Source organism: Eleutherodactylus coqui, chromosome 4 (genome assembly GCF_035609145.1).
Source record: "Eleutherodactylus coqui strain aEleCoq1 chromosome 4, aEleCoq1.hap1, whole genome shotgun sequence".
Lineage (NCBI taxonomy): Eukaryota > Metazoa > Chordata > Amphibia > Anura > Eleutherodactylidae > Eleutherodactylus > Eleutherodactylus coqui.
The window spans coordinates 277994715-278017137 of NC_089840.1; the positions used below are offsets into that span (position 1 = coordinate 277994715).

The following is a 22423-nucleotide window of genomic DNA, read 5'->3' on the forward strand; positions in this document are numbered from 1 at the left end:
TCCCGTTCTCATGTACTCCTATTTATACCTTCTCTCACACCACGTGACAGGACAGAATTGTTACATTTACCAGACAGTCTCCATGTTTTGCAGACACTTAACCCATTACACACTGCAGCTGTACAATACACAAAACAGAATGACAAGAAAGTTTTGCACAGTGCATCCACATGAGACATACATGTAGGACATTATGGAGGGGGCCAGGAAAGCATGCACTGGGCCACTACAGTACGCTATTTCCTCAGACCTCTGGAGATGAGTGGGAGCTGGTAGGTGTTATGTGTAGAAATAGTGAGGAGAGAATTACACCAAGGATTCTGGACTTCGTGGAACTACTTGGTACAAAAAGATAATTTCATTGGAGATAATCATATCTAACATGTTACAGCACTGAGACAGACTACAGAGTCTCCCCGCCATCCATCTCATCACTGTAGTTATGTGTGTCACAATATACAGGTATGATGTTTCCACTTCTCCTCATCAGGAGGAGCCATCAGTAATACCTCAGGGGCAGATGATGCTGGAGGTGGCCACCTTACAAAGAAGATTAACTCAGTCCAGAAGGTACAAATTCTGGAACGGGACCATTTAAGTTCAGCACCCATCTTCTGTTATCAATGACATTGTGATGTAGGAACTCCACCGAACCTAAAAAGTCCTAAAAGTGTGAAGAAACTAATCGACTGATCCATCACTAAGACACCATGACACACTACCTTGCAGTTACAATCTGGAGCACATAAAGAGGGTCTGGTGCTTCTCCAAATGTAGCCAATTCAAAGTCCCTTTACTGCTGCAAAAGCCATAATAGAAAACTAATCTTTTCTCTGGAAGATTCTCCTCACTCCTCATACCATGCGATAGTCAGGAGATGCTGCAGCCAGTGAGAGCCTATAGAAGAATTAGCTGGGCTCTATAGTTCCACCATCAACAGTAAACACATTGAGGTCTCCTATGCGGATCACCTACCTTGAGGATGTGCAGAACATAGAGGAGCGCTGTGCCGGGTATCGGGGGAAGAGAGGGTAATTATACTACACAGAGCAAAGATGAACAAGCTCATCAGTATAATAACTACATAGGCCACCAGTCTACTGCCTGATCCTGGGTCTGACCCGGCTGGCTTCTTCAGTGCAGGATCCTGGTCATCGTGTTTCCTATTGGTGGTGGAACTGCAGAGCCCAGCTTTAGAGAGATCTTATAATACAGGTGATTGGGCGCCCCAGGAATATTGAGGGTTTGAGGCAGCATCGATGCACAAAGTCCCCCATGATAATTACTTCGTTGCGCTTTGACACCTCTTCTATCTGCCTTAGTAGTAAGTTTTCAGTTTCTTCTGTTGCTTTTGGTGGTCTATAGAAGACCCCTATCAGGATTTTGTTATTTTTTCCTCCCTCTATTTCTACCCACAGAGATTCCACCTGTTCGTCTCCTACCCCTATATCCTCCCGTAGCCTCGGCTTCAAGTTCGATTTGACGTACAGACATACACCTCCCCCTTTCTGGTTCCTTCGGTCCCTTCTGAAGAGATTGTACCCCTGCAAATTCACCGCCCAATCGCACTTATCATCAAGCCATGTTTCCGTATTTCCGACTATATCATAATTTTCAGCAGTCATTCTCGCTTCAAGCTCACCCACTTTACCAATCAGACTTCTTGCATTTGTGGTCATACAATTTATATCATTTTTTTTGTTTTTTAAATTTGTTTTGTTGCTATTCGTACTTATGGCTGATCTATCAGTTCTAACTGTACTAACCCCACCCCCTGCTCGACCCCCATTCCCTTTGCTTGGACCTGGATCACTAGTTACACTGGCTACCCCACTATTTCTCATTTTACCCTCCCCCCCAGTCCCTAGTTTAAACACTCCTCCAGCCTTCTAGCCATCTTATCCCCCAGCACAGCTGCACCTTCCCCATTAAGATGCAGCCCGTCCCTACGGTAGAGTCTGTAGCCGACAGCAAAGTCAGCCCAGTTCTCCAGGAACCCAAATCCCTCCTTCTTACACCAACTCCGGAGCCACTTGTTTACCTCCCTAAGATCCTGCTGCCTTTCTAGTGTGGCTTTAGGTACAGGTAGTATTTCCGAGAAAACTACCCTGGAGGTCCTCGCCCTGAGCTTGGATCCCAGTCTTTATGGCAGATTGCCCTCTCTGTCCCCCTAATAATTGAGTCCCCCACCACTAGAACCTGTCTAGCCTGCCCTGCACTCCCCGTCCCCGTCTCACCGGAGCAGTCATCCCCCTGGTGTTCAGAGGGCATGTCGTGCTGCAGCGGTGCTGGCTCTGTAATGGCATCGCCCTCATCTGCCAACGTTGCAGACATGTTGGGTTGTGCCAGTTCAGGACCAGCCTCCCTGGATCTATTCCCTCTATCCCTCCTTCTTTCTGTCACCTAGCTTCTTGCCTGCTCCCCCTGCACTCCCGTACTACCATCCGTCCCCGCCTCTACCCCAGCGAGTGCCTGCTCAGTGAGCACCAAACTCCTTTCCATGTTGTCAATGGCTCTCAGTGTTGCTAGTTGCTCATTTAGATCAAGAATTTGGGCTTCTAAATGTGCGACGTGCACGCATCTTGCACAACAGTATGCACCCTCGATCGGCTGATCAAGGACCGCATACATTGCACAAGTAGCACACTGGATGACATTGCCAGACATGGAGCTCATCCTAATGGGGATCTACAATTTACTTGTGGAAGTAGTGAAGATAGACTTGTTCACACTCAGCTCACACGCTGCCGCCTCCGCTCAACCGCTTACACGCTGCTGCAACCGCTCACCCGCTGCTGCAACCGCTCACCTGCTGCTGCAACCGCTCAACCGCTCCTGCAACCGCTCACCTGCTCACCCGCTGCTACAACCGCTCACCCGCTGCTACAACCGCTCACCCGCTGCTGCAACCGCTCACCCGCTGCTGCAACCGCTCATCCGCTGCTACAACCGCTCACACGCTGCTGCAACCGCTCACACGCTGCTGCCTCTGTACAACCACTCACACGCTGCCGCTCTCGCGCAACCGCTTAGCCGCTGACAGTTATGCGCAACCGGTCACAAAAATCTTTTTTTTCCCCCTCACAAACACTTAGACCCCCAGAAACACACACACACAGAAGACACAACTAGGGCACACCAGATACACAGAAGACACACACTTAGCTCACAAACACACACAGAAGATACTTATCGGCTTCTCCACTCCTCCTCGTGACGTCACCCGCTCTCCCGGCGGCCGCTCATTCTGCCCTCCTGTCTCAGCTGCTCTGCTGCTCCGTTCTGGTCCCCTCCGCTGCTGCAGGCACTGGACTCCTGGTGGCCTCTTGGCGCTGGCTACTGCGCTCCGGTCTCACCTTACTGCCCCCGCACCTGCTTCGGCGCCGGTATCGGCTGCTGAGCTGCTCCGATGTCCCCTTCAGCCCCCCGCTCGTGCCTCTGTCTCGGCGCGCTGCTCCTGGCGTCTGACGTCACTTCCGGCTGTCAGTCGGAATGAATGAGTACGGATGTGTGTGACATTGGTCTTTTAAGACTGATGTTGGGTGTATCCGCAACGTGGGGGCCTTGTGCCAGACTGACCTTATTTACTTTACGTTATAATTACCAAGTTAGTGTTGATTTTTGCCTCTTCTACCTGCTTTCTGCAGACACCGCTCTGAGACCTGGAGGCTCTATTTCTATTCTGGGAGCAGTCTGTAGAACATAATTTGGATTAAATCCATTATGTATTGGGAAAGGGATTACTAAACCCTTTTTACAACCTCATATAGCAAAGCCTTATGAAAGGCCAGTGCAGTTCCGGCCTTGCTTTGCAGGTTGGTATACATAAGTTGACTGTCGCACACCCATCACTGAGAAACGATTTCAGTCATCCTGCGTTGGGCCTCAGGACCCACCTTCTTGTTTTATATTATATGTCTTTAATATGTCTGAACTACAGGTTTCCATTCAGTTCTTCTTTAGTTAGGTTGTCAACAAAGTCCATCTCACCACAATGTCTCACAGACAGGTGTCCAATTGCATCCTTCCTCATGATCCACATTATTTACCTTAATGTAGGAGGATCTAATTGCCCTCAGAAAAGAAAACAGGCCTTTTTATAATATGTGAATCACCATTCAGACGTTATATGTGTCCAAGACACTCGTTTTTCTCAATCTTCCTCTCCTAGCTATTTCCATTCACAATATACAAGATTCCAAACTGCTTGTGCCCCTACAAAACATAGGGGGGTGTTGACCTTTTTTCATAACTCTCTTTATCAGACCCACAACTTCTCGCTCAGATCACGCAACAACTCACAGACTATTTCAAAACTTACACCAGCCCTGATTCTTCCCCTGTATGAACTTGGCTAGCTCATAAATAGAGATGAGCAAACCTACTCGTTTTGAGCAATTACTCGATCGAGCACCGCGATTTACGAGTACTTCCGTACTCGGGTGAAAAGATTTGGGGGACGCCGGGGGGTGGGGTTAGGCGTGGCGGAGCGGGGGGTAGCAGCGGGGAACAGGGGGGAGCCCTCTCTCCCTCTCCCCCCCACTCCCCGCTGCAACCCCCCACTCACCCACGGCGCCCCCCGAATCTTTTCGCCCGAGTACGGAAGTACTCGAAAATCTCGGCGCTCGGGCAAAAAAGGGGCGTGGCCGAGTACGCTCGCTCATCTCTACTCATAAAGCTTATATAAGGAGACATCTGATTAAAATAGCTTCCAAAAGAAAACGAGAAAATGTTAGGCCCTTCTAGCCTTAGAGAGAAAGCTCTTCCTTTTAGAGAATTTAACCCTTTCCAATCCAATTCGTATCCTGGTTTTCCTAGGGGGCTTACTTTTTTTCTGACATTATACAACAGCGCTATATGCTGGCTAAAGCCAGTACTGCATGAAGTGACACGTTGGATAGGCTCCGACAGCAGAGAGGCTGGCAATGTACAGTAAGAGAATCCTGATGGATGTCTTCCAACATTGGAGCTGTACAGCCTTAAATCATAATGTCTTTGGAGGTCAGAGAGTGGATTGGAAAGGGTTAAACCAACACAACCTTTCTTTTACAACAAAAGAAATTAAGTATACTAAACTACAAATCAATACCCTTCTCTCGCAGCAGGTGGAAAGAACCCTTCAGTGTACAGGTGCGATTTATTATAAATTTGCAAACAAGCTAGACTGCCTTCTACCCGCCTTTGGAGTTGGGCAAAAATTAATGCAGTTTTCAAAATGAATACCTCCCAGGGGACCATGACATCTAACCAAGATTTGATCTAGAACATTTTTCTCAACTACTATAACACATTATGTAAAGCCTGGGACAGTGATGTTCTGTCTCCAGGATCCACATTTTTAAATCTCTCCTCTATTACTAGTTCCAAGAGAGACTCTCTGAATACTAATATCTCCAAGGAAGAAATTCTATATGCCATTAAAACCTTAAACTTGGAAAGGCTCCTGGTCTCGATGCATTCACTACTCTATATTATAAAATATTCAAATACAGCTTAGTTTTAACCCTTTCCAATGCAATTTGTATCTCAGTTTTCCTAGGGGGCTTACTTTTTTTCTGCCATTATACAACGGCGCTATCTGCTGGCTAAAGCCAGTACTGCATGAGGTGACACGTTGGATAGGCTCGGACAGCAGAGGCTGGCAATATACAGTAAGAGAACCCCGACGGACGTCTTCCAACATTGGAGCTGTACAGCTTTAAATCATAATGTCTTCAGACATCAGACAGTGGATTGGAAAGGGTTAAAAAATATTTCAGGACCCCCTGAAAGGAAAGAGTCTGCCACATGAATTTTAAAATTTTCAATTTACACTAATCCCAAAGGATAATAACGATCATACAAACTCATTACTTAACTTAGACTATAAGATTTGCACATATATTCTTGCTACCTGACTGAACAGTTTACTTCCATCCTTGGTTCATAGAAATCAGTAAGGATTTATACCTGCGAGACAAGCCCCGGACAACATCCATAAGATTTTCAACATCATAGATTGTGTCTTTAAAGCAAAATCACCGATGACTCTTTTGGCACTTGATTTAGAGAAGGCCTTTGATACATTGTCATGGAGCTATTTATTTTTGGTTTTACAACATATTGGGATCCAAGGACCGCATGCCGTGCTCTTCCCCGGGAGCTCTGGTTATATTGTTTCAGCTATCAGCCCCGTGGCAAAACAAGGGGATTTATTTAGAAAACAGACCACCCGCTGTTCTCTGAATATAGCTCCTGTTGTCTCACACACTACTAATTGGTACTAATAGGCATTGGTACCAATTAGTAATTTATGCAAAATAATGGCTCAAAAGCCATCATTTTAGCAATCATCTTTGCATGTAAAGGGGCCTTTAGTCCCTGTTCCATTCAAAGGGGGAATGCTGGCTGCTAGCCAGGGAGGCTGCAGGAGCAGCCATCCGGACTGTGAGCCTGACGTCCGTGCGGACCAGTTTGGGGACTGTTGCCAGTCAGTCAGAGGAAGACACCCTTTAGACACCCTAGGCAAGGTAGTGACGGTGGCGCTGACGGTTGGTAAACCCCGATATACAGACTTTATATGATGTGTATGCTATGCACATATGACATGCTGAATACGTTTGTTGTGCTGTGTGATTTGCAATAAAAACTGGCAGGCCTGAGCCAGATTTAAAAGAGAACCCACGTCTCCTCAGCATTTTCTACTTGTGTGGAGCTCATTTCCGATGCAAGAAGTCAGTGATCCAGAGGCAAGTTACCCCAGCTTGCCAGACCATTCATGTCGGAACATGTTGGCCAATGTCCTGTCTATATAGCTTTTTGCCTGTAGAGAAGGGAAAAAAGTAATATAAGTTTGGGGGTATTTCTTTTGTAGATATGAAAGAGACAGCATGTCATGGGTGTCTTCATTCAATAAGTATTTGATGTTAATTATCACACCCTTGTGCCACTGGTGGAATTCTCCGTTGTGTTGTGTTGAAAATTTGGGTTTTTCAGCAGCGTCAAGTATATTGAGAAATTAGGGTGTGAGGAGGTTGACTTCCACAGATTTTGCCCCAACTTCCACGTCAATATTAATAAGGAATTGTCTCTGCATTCCTCCGGAGTCATCAGTTATGGGAGATGTAAGAAATTAGGGCGAGTGATCCATGGTATGAGATTTTGTTCAATATTCATATTCGCAAATACAGAGGTTTGTTGTGTCCAATCAGTTATATTCTCGTTAATGCTGCTATATTGTACGGGAGGTTTATCCCGCCATTACATTTCTGTTGTCTTAAGATATTAGAGGGTATCTAATATCTGCCCCCCTTCAAAATAAGTTTATGTAACAAAGTCTTTATCAATTTTTCATCCTTGGGAGCAAGATATATTGGAAGAGCATGAAGCATATATAGTAGATATATATATATATTAGAAAATGACACCATCTCATTCAGGTGACAACTGCCTATGTAGACAGGGAGCGCTTTCTCCATTTTAATAGGGTTTCTTCCAATGATGTAATATAAGGTTTGATATTAAAGGGGTTGTCTCGTGAAATTAAGTGGGGTTATACACTTCTGTATGGCCATATTAATGCACTTTGTAATATACATCGTGCATTAAATATGAGCCATACAGAAGTTATTCACTTACCTGCTCCGTCGCTGGCGTCCCCGTCGCCATGGATCCGTCTGAATTCGCTGTCTTCTGGCATTTTTAGACGCGCTTGCGCAGTCCGGTCTTCTCCCTGGTGAATGGGGCCGCTCATGCCGGAGAGCTGGTCCTCGTAGCTCCGCCCCGTCACGTGTGCCGATTCCAGCCAATCAGGAGGCTGGAATCGGCAATGGACCGCACAGAGCCCACGGTGCATCGTGGGTGAAGATCCCGGTGGCCATCTTGGTAAAGGAAGAAAGCAGTCGCCGCAGCGCGGGGATTCGGGTAAGTAATAAACTTTTTTTTTTTTTTTTTTAACCCATCCCTTGGGTTTGTCTCGCGCCGAACGGGGGGCCTATTGAATAAAAAAAAAACAACATTTCGGCGTGAGACAAACCCTTTAATCACATATTTGTGGTATGATTTAGGTATATGAACACCAAGGTATGTACTAGAGCTTGTTTGCCACTGAAAAGGATATTGTAGGGTCCACTCCAGGTTGAGACGGGCCATTTATTAATAGGGCTACAGTTTTCTCCAAGTAAAAAGCATATCCCGATGATGGTCCTAATTTTTGGAGATCTTGAAGCACCAGCGACACACTAACAGTCTGGTTTTGACAATTATCAGTACATCATCTGAGTTATTAGAGTGGTATAAATGGGTTGGTTAGTACCAGGTCAGCGATTGGAAATTATGTAGTAGGGGATCTGGTAAGAGGTTAAAAAGTAAGAGTGAAGAGGGCATCCCTGTCTGGCCCCTCTGAATATATCTATAGGTTGACTATTATGTCCATTCATTGTAGGTAGTAGATACTTTATTCAGCTTATTCAATCTAATGTTACAGAAGCCTGGGCCAAAGTGTCTCTGTCACAGGGTAGAGGATAGGAAAGGCCACTCAGCTCTGCTCCTCTGTCTCACACATGCTCGGTAGAGATGAGCGAGTATACTCGCTAAAGGCAATTGCTCGAGCGAGCATTGCCTTTATCGAGTATCTGCCCGCTCGAGATGAAAGGTTCGGGTGCCGGCGGCGGACAGGGAGCTGCGGGGGAGAGCGGAGCGGAACGGTACGGAGATCTTTCTCTCCCTCTTCCCCCCCGCTCCCTCCTGCTGACAGCCGCTACTCACCTTTCGTCTCGAGCGGGCAGGTACTCGATAAAGGCAATGCTCGCTCGAGCAATTGCCTTTACCGAGTATACTCGCTCATCTCTAATGCTCGGCTCTATCCCTCTATCTTCCACACGCTCCGCTCTACTCCATCTACTCTCTGAATACATCCCCACACAACAGAGTCCTGCAGCAACTGAGCAGAGAGACCTGGTCATGTGACCCCTTGTCTGCGCCAACACACTGATCACATGATGGTGACATCATCACAGGTCCTGTAAGCACAGAACAACCCCACGGCTCCTGACTGGCTGCAGGTGGAGGTATGTGGGGTCACAGCTTCCCCTTGTTGAGACACTGGGAGGTGCAGGAGATTAGCGGCCATGTAAAGCCCCATTTACAGGGCATCAGCTGTGGGGTAAACCATACTTAAAGGGGTTGTCCGGCCATAAACATTAGGTCTCATTACTTCTGTTTGCCAATTTCCATGCACTTTGTAATATACATTGTGCATGGAAAATGAAGCAAACAGAAGTTTTGGACTTACCTGAAGGGATGCCCCCCCCCCCTGTGTTGCTCCTCCGTTGTCCCTGGTTACCACAAGAATCTTCTCTTCTTGTCGGGCCAGCTCTTGTCGGCGCGGGAACGAGCCCCTTCTCATCCGCGCATGCGCAGTTCTTCTCTCTGCAGCCGGGACCGATATACGATCTTCTTGTGTGCAGGGGGGGGGGGAGGATGGAAGAGCCTCAGAGCAGGAACTGAGCTCCCGCCCCCTCTCTGCCTCCTCTCCGCCCCTCTGCAGTATTTGCAATGGGGAGAGCCGAGACGGGGGCGGGGCTAATTCGCGGACCTTAGCCCCGCCCCTGTCCCGCCTCTCCTTATTGAAAATACTGCAGAGGGGCGGAGAGGAGGCAGAGAGGGGGCGGGAGCTCAGTTCCTGCTCTGAGGCTCTTCCATCCTCCCCCCCCCTGCACACGAGAAGATCGTATATCGGTCCCGGCTGCAGAGAGAAGAACTGCGCATGCGCGGATGAGAAGGGGCTCGTTCCCGCGCCGACAAGAGCTGGCCCGACAAGAAGAGAAGATTCTTGTGGTAACCAGGGACGACGGAGGAGCAACACAGGGGGGGGCATCCCTTCAGGTAAGTCCAAAACGTCTGTTTGCTTCATTTTCCATGCACAATGTATATTACAAAGTGCATGGAAATTGGCAAACAGAAGTAATGAGACCTAATGTTTATGGCCGGACAACCCCTTTAACAGTCCGACCCAGTGACGCTCACTGCTGGCTGTTACACAGGAGTGACTATCACTGGAATTGTTCAGAATGAAAGCACAGCCAGCATGGAGGCGGGCCGGCCGGGGGAGTGTTTTCTTCCCGCCGCCTCCATTCACTGTAAGCAAGCAGTCATTCAAAACTGACCGACTGTTGTTTACACTGAACAACTCTCACTCAGTCATTCAGTCTCTGCAGGCATTTACACGGGATGGCGAGCAACTCTGAACGGGGATCATCCCATGTAAATGGGCCTCTGCGAAGTCTGGGATGTACATAGGAGATGGTAGAAGGCCTCTGCAGTGCCCCCTATTGGCAGGCCTGTAACATGACTGGGAATAGAAGCCTCCAGAAGGCCGAGAACATCTCCAGCTACAATCAGGATTATTTGGCCTCCACTATAAAAACTCACTTTCTACAATCCGTACAAAATCCCCCCAAAAGAATATAAATAAGTGACACAACTGATAGAACGAGCGCTTTCCCCCAAATCCCCAAAAATGCCCCTTTTTCTGCCTCATGGGGCTCCAGAATTTCCTCGTGCGAGAGCCTCCTTCCCCTGCGCTCCCTCACGCGAGAGCCGCCTCCTCCTCATTTCGGGCTCCCTCGCGCGAGAGCCGCCTCCTACTCCCCCTGGGTTCCCTCGCGAGAGCCTCCTCGTACTCCCCCCGGGCTCCCTTGCGCAAGAGCCTCGTACTCCCCCCGGGCTCCCTAGCGCGAGAGCCTCCTACTTCCCCCGGGCTCCCTTGCGCGAGAGCCTACTCCTCCTCCCCCCGTGCTTCCTCGCGCGAGCAAGAGCCGCCTCCTCCTCCTCCCCCCGCCTCCTTACTCCCGCCCTTAAAGCCTCCTCCTCCTCCCCCCCCGCGCTCCCTCGCGCGAGAGCCTCCTCCTCCCCTCGCACGAGAGCCTCCCCCTCCCCTCGCGCTCCATCTCACGGGAGCCTCCCTCTCCCCCCCGCGCTCCCTCGCACGAAAGCCTCCTTCTCCCCCCGCACGAGAGCCTCCTTCTCCCCCCGCGCTTCCTCTCGCGAGAGCCTCCTTCTCCCCTCGCGCGAGAGCCTCCTACTCCCCCCGCGCTCCCTCGCGCGAGAGCCTACTTCTCCCCTCACGCGAGAGCCTCCTCTTCCCCCCGCGCTCCCTCACACGAGAGCCTCCCCCTCCCCTCGCGCTCCCTCGCACGAGAGCCCCCTTCTACCCCGCCACGAGAGACTCCCCTGCGCTCCCTCATGTGAGAGCTGCCTCCTCCTCATTCCGGGCTCCCTCGCATGAGAGCCGCCTCCTACTCCCCGCGGGCTCCCTCGCGGGAGAGCCTCCTCCTACTCCCCCCGGGCTCCCTCGCGGGAGAGCCTCCTCCTACTCCCCCCGGGCTCCCTCGCAGGAGAGCCTCCTCCTACTCCCCCCCGGGCTCCCTCGCGGGAGAGCCTCCTCCTACCCCCTCCCGGGCTCCCTCGCGCGAGAGCCTCCTCCTACTCCCCCCGGGCTCCCTCGGGGGAGAGCCTCCTCCTACCCCCTCCCGGGCTCCCTCGCACGAGAGCCTCCTCCTACCCCCTCCCGGGCTCCCTCGCGCGAGAGCCTCCTCCTACTCCCCCCGGGCTCCCTCGCGCGAGAGCCTACTCCTGCTCCCCCCGGGCTCCCTCGCGCGAGAGCCTACTCCTACTCCCCCCGGGCTCCCTCGCGCGAGAGCCTACTCCTACTCCCCCCGGGCTCCCTCGCGCGAGAGCCTACTCCTACTCCCCCCGGGCTCCCTCGCGCGAGAGCCTACTCCTACTCTCCCCGGGCTCCCTCGCGCGAGAGCCTACTCCTACTCCCCCCGGGCTCCCTCGCGCGAGAGCCTACTCCTACTCCCCCCGGGCTGCCTCGCGCGAGAGCCTACTCCTACTCCCCCCGGGCTGCCTCGCGCGAGAGCCTACTCCTACTCCCCCCGGGCTCCCTCGCGCGAGAGCCTACTCCTACTCCCCCCGGGCTGCCTCGCGCGAGAGCCTACTCCTCGTGCGAGAGCCTCCTTCTCCCCCCGCTCTCCCTCGTGCGAGAGCATCCTTCTCCCCCCGCGCTCCCTCGTGCGAGAGCCTCCTTCTCCCCCCGCGCTCCCTCGTGCGAGAGCCTCCTCCTCCCCCCGCGCTCCCTCACGCAAGAGCCTTGTCCTCCCCCCGCGCGAGAGACGCCTTCCTCCGCGCTCCCTCACGCAAGCAAGAGCCACCGCCGCCGCCTCCTCCTCCTCCCCCCGCTCTCCATCGCGCGAGAGCCTCCTCCTCCCCCCGCTCTCCATTGCGCGAGAGGCTCCTCCTCCCGCGCTCCCTCACGCGAGAGCCTCCTCCTCCCGCGCTCCCTCGCGCGAGAGCCTCCTCCTCCCCCCGCGCTCCCTCTCGCGAGAGCCTCCTCCTCCCCCCGCGCTCCCTTGCGCGAGAGCCTCCTCCTCCCCCCGCGCGAGAGCCTCCTCCTCCCTACCTCGCGCGAGAGCCTCCTCCTCCCCCTAGGCTTCCTCGCGCGAGAGCCTCCTACTCCCCCCGGGCTCCCTCGCGCGAGAGCCTACTCCTCCTCCCGGGCTCCCTCGCGCGAGAGCCTACTCCTCCCCCCGGGCTCCCTCGCGCAAGAGCATACTCCTCCCCCCGGGCTCCCTCGCGCGAGAGCCTACTCCTACTCCCCCCGGGCTGCCTCGCGCGAGAGCCTACTCCTACTCCCCCCGGGCTGCCTCGCGCGAGAGCCTACTCCTACTCCCCCCGGGCTGCCTCGCGCGAGAGCCTACTCCTACTCCCCCCGGGCTCCCTCGCGCGAGAGCCTACTCCTACTCCCCCCGGGCTCCCTCGCGCGAGAGCCTACTCCTACTCTCCCCGGGCTCCCTCGCGCGAGAGCCTACTCCTACTCCCCCCGGGCTCCCTCGCGCGAGAGCCTACTCCTACTCCCCCCGGGCTGCCTCGCGCGAGAGCCTACTCCTACTCCCCCCGGGCTGCCTCGCGCGAGAGCCTACTCCTACTCCCCCCGGGCTCCCTCGCGCGAGAGCCTACTCCTACTCCCCCCGGGCTGCCTCGCGCGAGAGCCTACTCCTCGTGCGAGAGCCTCCTTCTCCCCCCGCTCTCCCTCGTGCGAGAGCATCCTTCTCCCCCCGCGCTCCCTCGTGCGAGAGCCTCCTTCTCCCCCCGCGCTCCCTCGTGCGAGAGCCTCCTCCTCCCCCCGCGCTCCCTCACGCAAGAGCCTTGTCCTCCCCCCGCGCGAGAGACGCCTTCCTCCGCGCTCCCTCACGCAAGCAAGAGCCACCGCCGCCGCCTCCTCCTCCTCCCCCCGCTCTCCATCGCGCGAGAGCCTCCTCCTCCCCCCGCTCTCCATTGCGCGAGAGGCTCCTCCTCCCGCGCTCCCTCACGCGAGAGCCTCCTCCTCCCGCGCTCCCTCGCGCGAGAGCCTCCTCCTCCCCCCGCGCTCCCTCTCGCGAGAGCCTCCTCCTCCCCCCGCGCTCCCTCTCGCGAGAGCCTCCTCCTCCCCCCGCGCTCCCTTGCGCGAGAGCCTCCTCCTCCCCCCGCGCGAGAGCCTCCTCCTCCCTACCTCGCGCGAGAGCCTCCTCCTCCCCCTAGGCTTCCTCGCGCGAGAGCCTCCTACTCCCCCCGGGCTCCCTCGCGCGAGAGCCTACTCCTCCTCCCGGGCTCCCTCGCGCGAGAGCCTACTCCTCCCCCCGGGCTCCCTCGCGCAAGAGCATACTCCTCCCCCCGGGCTCCCTCGCGCGAGAGCCTACTCCTACTCCCCCCGGGCTGCCTCGCGCGAGAGCCTACTCCTACTCCCCCCGGGCTGCCTCGCGCGAGAGCCTACTCCTACTCCCCCCGGGCTGCCTCGCGCGAGAGCCTACTCCTACTCCCCCCGGGCTGCCTCGCGCGAGAGCCTACTCCTACTCCCCCCGGGCTGCCTCGCGCGAGAGCCTACTCCTACTCCCCCCGGGCTGCCTCGCGCGAGAGCCTACTCCTCGTGCGAGAGCCTCCTTCTCCCCCCGCTCTCCCTCGTGCGAGAGCCTCCTTCTCCCCCCACGCTCCCTCGTGCGAGAGCCTCCTTCTCCCCCCGCGCTCCCTCGTGCGAGAGCCTCCTTCTCCCCCCGCGCTCCCTCACGCAAGAGCCTTCTTCTCCCCCCGCGCGAGAGACGCCTTCCTCCGCGCTCCCTCACGCAAGCAAGAGCCACCGCCGCCGCCTCCTCCTCCTCCCCCCACTCTCCATTGCGCGAGAGGCTCCTCCTCCCGCGCTCCCTCGCGCGAGAGCCTCCTCCTCCCCCCGCGCTCCCTCTCGCGAGAGCCTCCTCCTCCCCCCCGCGCTCCCTTGCGCGAGAGCCTCCTCCTCCCCCCGCGCTCCCTCGCGCGAGAGCCTCCTCCTCCCTCCCTCGCGCGAGAGCCTCCTCCTCCCCCTAGGCTTCCTCGCGCGAGAGCCTCCTACTCCCCCCGGGCTCCCTCGCGCGAGAGCATACTCCTCCCCCCGGGCTCCCTCGCGCGAGAGCATACTCCTCCCCCCGGGCTCCCTCGCGCGAGCAAGAGCCGCCACCTCCTCCTCCCCCCCCGCCTTCTTACTCCCACCCTTAGAGCCTCCTCCCCCCGCGCTCCTCGCGCGAGAGCCTCCTCCTTCCGGGCTCCTTCGCGCGAGCGTCCTCCCCCTGCGCTTCATTGTGCGAGCCTCCCATTCCCCCCGGGCTCCCTCGCGCGAGAGCCTCCCACTCCCCCCGGGCTCCCTCACGCAAGAGAGCCTCCCACTCCCCCCGGGCTCCCTCACGCAAGAGAGCCTCCCACTCCCCCCGGGCTCCCTCACGCAAGAGAGCCTCCCACTCCCCCCGGGCTCCCTCACGCAAGAGAGCCTCCCACTCCCCCCGGGCTCCCTCACGCAAGAGAGCCTCCCACTCCCCCCGGGCTCCCTCACGCAAGAGAGCCTCCCACTCCCCCCGGGCTCCCTCACGCAAGAGAGCCTCCCACTCCCCCCGGGCTCCCTCACGCAAGAGAGCCTCCCACTCCCCCCGGGCTCCCTCACGCAAGAGAGCCTCCCACTCCCCCCGGGCTCCCTCACGCAAGAGAGCCTCCCACTCCCCCCGGGCTCCCTCACGCAAGAGAGCCTCCCACTCCCCCCGGGCTCCCTCACGCGCGAGAGCCTCCCACTCCCCCCGAGCTCCCTCGCGCGAGAGCCTCCCACTCCTACTCCCCCCGGGCTCCCTCGCGCGAGAGCTTCCCACTCCTACTCCCCCCGGGCTCCCTCGCGCGAGAGCTTCCCACTCCTACTCCCCCCGGGCTCCCTCGCGCGAGAGCTTCCCACTCCTACTCCCCCCGGGCTCCCTCGCTCGACAGCCTCCTACCTGCCCCGGGCTCCCTTGTGCGACAGCCTCCTCCCCCCCCCCCCCCCGGGCTCCCTCGCGCGAGCAAGAGCCACCGCCTCCGCCTCCTTCTCCTCCCCCGGGCTTCCTCGCACAAGTACCTCCTCGTCCCCCTGCGCTCCCTCGTGGGAGAGCTTCCTCCTCCCCCCGCGCTTCCTTGCGAGAGAGCCTCCTCCCCCCCCCCCCGCGCTCCCTCGAGCGAGAGCCTCCTCCTCCATCCTGCGCTCCCTCGCACGAGAGCCTCCTCCTCCCCCCGCGCTGCCTCGCATCGAGAGCCTCCTCCTCCCCCCCGCGCTGCCTCGCGCGAGAGCCTCCTCCTTCCCCCGCACTCCCTCGCGCGAGAGCCTTCTACTCCCCCCGCACTCCCTCATGCGAGAGCCTCCTCCTCCCCCCGCGCTTCCTCATGCAAGCCTCCTCCCACGTGACCCCCTCACCTCGAGCGAGAGTCTCCTCCTCCCCCCGCCCTCCCTCGAGCAAGAGCCTCCTCCCCCCACGCTCCTTCGCACGAGAGGCTCCTCCTCCATCTCCCACTGCGCTCCCTCACAAGAGAGCCTCCTCCTACTCCCCCCGGGCTCCCTCACGCAAAAGCCTTGTACTCCCCTCGGGCTCCCTCGCGCGATAGCCTCCTACTTCCCCCGGGCTCCCTTGCGCGAGAGCCTACTCCTCCTCCCCCCGTGCTTCCTCGCGCGAGCAAGAGCCGCCTCCTCCTCCTCCCCCCGCCTCCTTACTCCCGCCCTTAAAGCCTCCTCCTCTTCCTCCCCCCCGCGCTCCCTCGCGCGAGAGCCTCCTCCTCCCCTCGCACGAGAGCCTCCCCCTCCCCTTGCGCTCCCTCGCACGGGAGCCTCCCTCTCCCCCCACGCTCCCTCGCGCGAAAGCCTCCTTCTCCCCACGCGCGAGAGCCTCCTTCTCCCCCCGCGCTTCCTCTCGCGAGAGCCTCCTTCTCCCCTCGCGCGAGAGCCTCCTACTCCCCCCGCGCTCCCTCGCGCTAGAGCCTACTCCTCCGCCCGGGCTCCCTCGCGCGAGAGCCTGCTCCTCCCCCCGGGGCTCCCTCGCGCGAGAGCCTACTCCTCCCCCCGGGGCTCCCCCGCGCGAGAGTTTACTCCTCTTCCCGGGGTTCCCTCGCGCGAGAGTCTACTCCTCCCCCCGGGCTCCCTTGCGCGAGTGCCTACTCCTCCCCCCGGCCTCCCTCGCGTGAGAGCCTACTCCTCCTCCCCCCGGGCTCCCTCGCGCGAGCAAGAGCCGCCTCCTCCTCCTCCCCCCGCCTCCTTACTCCCACCCTTAGAGCCTCCTCCTCCTCCCCTTGCGCTCCCTCGCACGAGAGGCTCCTCCTCCCTCGCGCGAGAGACTCCTCCTCCCCCCGCGCTCCCTCGCGCGAGAGCCTCCTTCTCTCCCCGCTCTCCCTCATGCGAGAGCCTCCTCCTCCCCCCGCGCTCCCTCACGCGAGAGCCTCCTTCTCCCCCCGTGCTCCATCGCGCGAGAGCCTCCTCCTCCCCCCGGGCTCCCTCACGCGAGAGCCGCCTCCTCCTCATTCCGGGCTCCCTCGCACGAGAGCCGCCTCCTATTCCCCCCGGGCTCCCTCGCGGGAGATCCTCCTCCTACTCCCCCCGGGCTCCCTCGCGGGAGATCCTCCTCCTACTCCTCCCGGGCTCCCTCGCGGGAGATCCTCCTCCTACTCCCCCCAGGCTCCCTCGCACGAGAGCCTCCTCCTCCCCCCGCGCTCCCTTGCGCGAGAGCCTCCTCCTCCCCCCGCGCTCCCTCGCGTGAGAGCCTCCCCCCGCGCTCCCTCGTGCGAGAGCCTCCTTCTCCCCCTGCACGAGAGACTTTTCCCTCCGCGCTCCCTCGCACAAGAGCCACCCCCCCGGGCTCCCTCGCGCGAGAGCCTCCCACCCCCCCGGGCTCCCTTGCGCGAGAGCCGCCTCCTTCCCTCCGGGGTCCCTCGCACAAGAGCTGCCGCCGCCTCCTCCTCCTCTCCCCGAGCTCCCTCTCGCGCGAGAGCCACCACCGCCTCCTCCTCTTCCCGCGCTCCCTCGCACGAGAGCCACCTTCTCCTCCTCTTCCTGCGCTCCCTCGTGCGAATGCCGCCTCCTCCTCCTCTTCCCGCGCTCCCTCACGCGAGAGCCACCTCCTCCTCCTCTTCCCTCGTGCAAGAGCCACCACCTCCTCTTCCCGCGCTCCCTCGCGATACAGCCACCTCCACCTATTCCCGTGCTCCCTTTCATGAGAGCCGCCTCCTCCTATTCCCGCGCTCCCTCGTGCGAGAGCCGCCTTCTCCTCTTTCGGCCCTCCCTTTCGCGAGAGCCGCCTCCTCCTCTTCCCGCGCTCCCTTTCACTAGAGTCGCCTTCACCTCTTCTCGCGCTCCCTCACGTGAGAGCCTGCTCCCCCCGTGCTTCCTCGCGAAAGCCTCCGCTCGCGCTCCCTCGTGCTAGAGCCTCCTCCTCCCCCCGCACTTCCTCGTGCGAGAGCCTCCTCCTCCCTCCGGCTCCCTCGTGCGAGAGCCTCCTCCTCCCCCCACACGAAAGCCTCTTCCTCTTCCCGGGCTCCCTCACGCGAGAGCCCCCTCCTCTTCCCAGGCTCCCTCACGCGAGAGCCTCCTCCTCTTCCCGGGCTCCCACACGCGAGAGCCTCCTCAGCCTGCGCTCCCTCACGCGAGAGCCTCCTCCTACCCCCGTGCTCCCTCACGCGAGAGCCTCCTTCTCCCCCCGCGCTCCCTTTCACGAGAGCCTCCTCCCATCACTTCTTCGCGCAATAGTCTCCGCCTTCCCCCGGGCTACCTCGCACAAAAAACCTCCTCCTCCCCCCAGGCTCCCTCATGCGAGAGCCCCCTCCTCCCCCCAGGCTCCCTCACGCGAGAGCCCCCTCCTCCCCCCGGGCTCCCTCGCGCAACAGCCTCCTTCTTACCCCCGCGCTCCCTCGCACGACAGCCTCCTTATTTCCGTCGCGTGACAGCCTCATCCTTACCCCTGCGCGAGAGCCTCCTCCTTACCCCCACGCGAGAGCCTCCTCCTTGCCCCCGCGCTCCCTCGCGCAAAGAGCCTCCTCATCCTCTCCCCAGGCTTCCTCGCGCGAAAGCCTCCTCCTTCTCCTCCCCCCCCCCCCCCGGCTCCCTCGGGCGCGAGCCTCCTCCCCTAAGCTCCTTCGAGCGAGAGCCAGCTCCTGCTCTTCCCGCACTCCCTCGCGCGAGAGCCGCCTCCTCTTCCCGCGCTCCCTCACAGGACAGCCGCCTCCTCTTCCCGCGGTCCCTCGTGCGACAGCCGCCTTCTCTTCCCGCACTCCCTTTCGCAAGAGCCGCCTCCTCCTCTTCCCATGCTCCCTCATGCGAGAGCCGCCTCCTCCTCTTCTCGCGCGGGAAAGCCACCTTCCTGTAATCCCTCGCACGAGAGCTGCCGCCTCCTCCTCCTCCTCTTCCCGCACTCCCTCGCGCAAGAGCCACCTCCTCCCTCCGGGCTCCCTCGGGGGAAAGCCACCTTCCTGTGATCCCTTGTGCGAGAGCCACCGCCTCCTCCTCTTCCCACACTCCCTCGCGCGACAGCCGCCTCCTCTTCCCACACTCTCTTGCGCGAGAGCCGCCTGTTCTTCCCGCGCTCCATTTCACGAGAGCCGCCTCCTCCTCTTCCCGCTCTCCCTCGAGGAGGAGGCGGCTCTCGATCGAGAGAGGGCCAGGGGGGGGGGCAGGACGTGAGGGAGCCCGGGAAGAGGAGGAGGCGGTGGCTCCCTCGCGTCATACAAATTACTGGGGAAGAAATAGCAGATAGCATGTTGTATCTTCATAGCGTAATAAATCCCCCTGATTAACCCCTTCTTGCTCCGGGGCTTATATGTACACGCTGGGTAAGAAGGGGGTCCTGTGATTGGAGGAACAGTTACATCCTATGGATGGTACCGGCACTGAAGTTGCTCCTCCATGATCTGCAGCTGAAGCCGGCTACAACTGATTGCTGGCCTCCCTCTGCAACAGCAGGGATCGGTGAGAATATTGATTTTAGCAGCTAATCCCTTCCATGACACAATCACTGTCAATCACGGCATGTGAAAGGTTTACTGAGGGAGAACCATGTAAATGCCAAGGGCTGATGGGTTGCCATGGCAAATGGATTGCAGTCAGTAGCGTCCCGGTCTGGCATGGTCTGTGATCCCTATGATGAGCTATAATTAGAGATGAGCAAGCACCCAAATGCTCGGGTCCGCGTTATTCGAGTCGAGCTTTTCCTAAAATTTGAGAGCTCTACTCGAGTAACAAACCCAATTGACTACAATGGGAGATTCGAGCATTTTTGTATGTGGGACGCAGGGTCCCGACCTTTTTTTTTTTTTTTTTTCTTGGTTCGTGTTCTCTCTCTGTCGCTAATTCTCGGCAGAGTATGTTCGCTCAGCTCTAGCACTCTCTGCAAATCCCAGCATGGGTCGTGACTTTGCCCTCATCTTCACTGTCTTTGCATGGGCTGCGGCGGGCTGTCAGCTGAGTGCAATGTAATCAGCTGCCCCCTTGGAGAACACAGTGTGCGGTCCCTTCTATCTCTCTTTGGTTGAACGATGGATTTTATGCTGTGAGCCAATGATACTAGCTCCTGTGCAGCAGCATGGGAGCTAGCATGTGCGGGGACAAGTGTTTGGCATTCGGCCCATCTAAATGGGCCTTTATTCATCATGTCATAATTTGGTTAGAAATAACACAGTAGCATTTTAGATATTTAAAGGGGTTTTGTCACAAAAAAGTATTGTAAACCTAATAAAAACAGAGCGTACAACAACAAAAAATTCTAGCTGCTCGGCCCCTCATAAAATAAAAAAGTATACCTGCCTCTCCTCAGCTCTGGATCAGAGGTTGAACTCCTGGCATCAGTGCTAATACGCTGGGTTGCATGATGCCAGGAGTTTTGGATGGTGATGGTGCGGAGTCTGATTGGCTGAAGCAATCACCTGACTTTCACTGCATTGTACAACTGGAAGCAAGCACTGGAGCAGTGGTAGCCACTCAGCTACAACCCAGGGGGCCGAAAGGACGTGAGTTTATATTTTACTTTATGCGGGGCACAGCAACTAGAATTTTATTTTTTGTGAGAAAACCCCTTTAAGGTGAGTTTGTGATGAGCGTATTATGGACACATTTCCGCGTCTGTGATACGGACGTGTGTTCCAGCCGACCATGGGTTTTACTGAACAGAATTCAAAGCATCAGAGGTCCCTTTAAGGCTTCGAGTTCGGGTCCATAAACCCTGCGGTAAAAATCCCATGGGATCTTACACTTTATTAAACCCTTACCAAACTCTTATAAATACCCGACACAGACACCAATATTGGATAAAGAAGGCCGCGGTGTTTATTAATGGGGAGAAATGTAACCAATAATAACCATAACACTTCCTGTAAACTCTGTTTTACAGACCCAAGTTAATTAACCAATCAATAACCATAACGGTTCATGTAAACTCTGTCTTACAGAAACGAGTTTACCACCACCAAACTCTCCCCAAGTTTACCTGCCCCCCCCCCCCCGCCTAATGCGGGCGACAATCCCCCATTAACTACACTGCGACAAACCTAAGGGAGGGTGGGATGCTGCTTCCTTTCCAGATGATGATGGCCCACATCTCTGCACCTCCATATCTCACTGCTGCTCCTCTCAGCTTGCTCCTCTGGACCAATCACCAGCCACTGTCAGGCCACCAGATTCTGCCTGACAACGACAGGCATTTCCCGCCATTTTTTTTTCAGCCAATCATCTGCTGCTGCCAACCAGTCCATCACTGGGCAGAACTCACTCTGTGCCATCTCATCTGACCCAGTAATTACCTTTGTAACATATCTTGGTTAACCAGAAAACCTTCTCCACAGAAGGTGACACATCATCCATCCATCATGTGCATAAAGCTCCCAGATCCCATGAGGCTCCATAGAGGGTGACACATCATCCATCCATCATGTACATAAAGCTCCCAGATCCCATGAGGCTCCATAGAAGGTGACATATCATCCATCCATCATGTACATAAAGCTCCCAGATCCCATGAGGCTCCATAGAAGGTGACATATCATCCATCCATCATGTACATAAAGCTCCCAGATCCCATGAGGCTCCATAGAGGGTGACATATCATCCATCCATCATGTACATAAAGCTCCCAGATCCCATGAGGCTCCATAGAAGGTGACATATCATCCATCCATCATGTACATAAAGCTCCCAGATCCCATGAGGCTCCATAGGTGACATATCATCCATCCATCATGTACATAAAGCTCCCAGATCCCATGAGGCTCCATAGAAGGTGACATATCATCCATCCATCATGTACATAAAGCTCCCAGATCCCATGAGGCTCCATAGAAGGTGACATATCATCCATCCATCATGTACATAAAACTCCCAGATCCCTTGAGGCTTTCCCTCCTTACTGTCCCTTAAGCCTTACATTATTTACTGAGTTCTTGTGTTTCTCATCTTTAGGGTACACGCACACCAACGAATTCTCATCCATTTCACATTGAAAAATCTACACAAAAATCTTGTGACTATAGCGCCCATTCATCTGATTGGGGTGAATTCACGTAGACTTATTTGTTTATTCGGATGAATAGTCCAAGTGAAAATATTTAGCAGCATGTCCCGTTCTTGTCTGAATCTCTGCTGAGAACAGTACCTGTCACTGTGTGGTGTCCCGCACATCGGATACACATGGATGGGATGGCCAAGTGCCGAGGATCTCGGGCACAACTTTGTAAACGTCTGTGCGCATGTACCCTTAGGCCGCACTTACATTGGAAGTGTAAGACTAATCCAATAAACTCGGACTGATAATAAACTTACAACCTGCATTCTTGGCTGTGAGTGCGATATGTGATTTGTGATAAAAAGGCATCGCTGCACATGAGATGTTCACATGCCAAATAGTAAAACAGAACATTCACCATGCCTCGTATAAACATCACACAGCACGCCAGTGTGGGGCAAATTTATACAGTTCTGTAGAAGATAATGAGTGATATCCACCAAAAATAAGACACACTGCGATCTCTCTATCCCTAACTGTCAGAAAAATCGCTCATGTAAAATAATGGCTCTTTTCATGTGTGATTTGTGATCATCTCGCAACACACAGAAATC

General features: G+C 56.4%; 1 protein-coding gene across 1 annotated transcript in view; it reads left to right on the top strand.

Annotated features, from left to right (window-relative positions):
- The window catches only part of LOC136624343 (zinc finger protein 585A-like), an 86503-nt gene that overhangs the window by 56466 nt on the left and 7614 nt on the right, over window positions 1-22423 (top strand). The gene's annotated exons all lie outside the window — the stretch shown is intronic.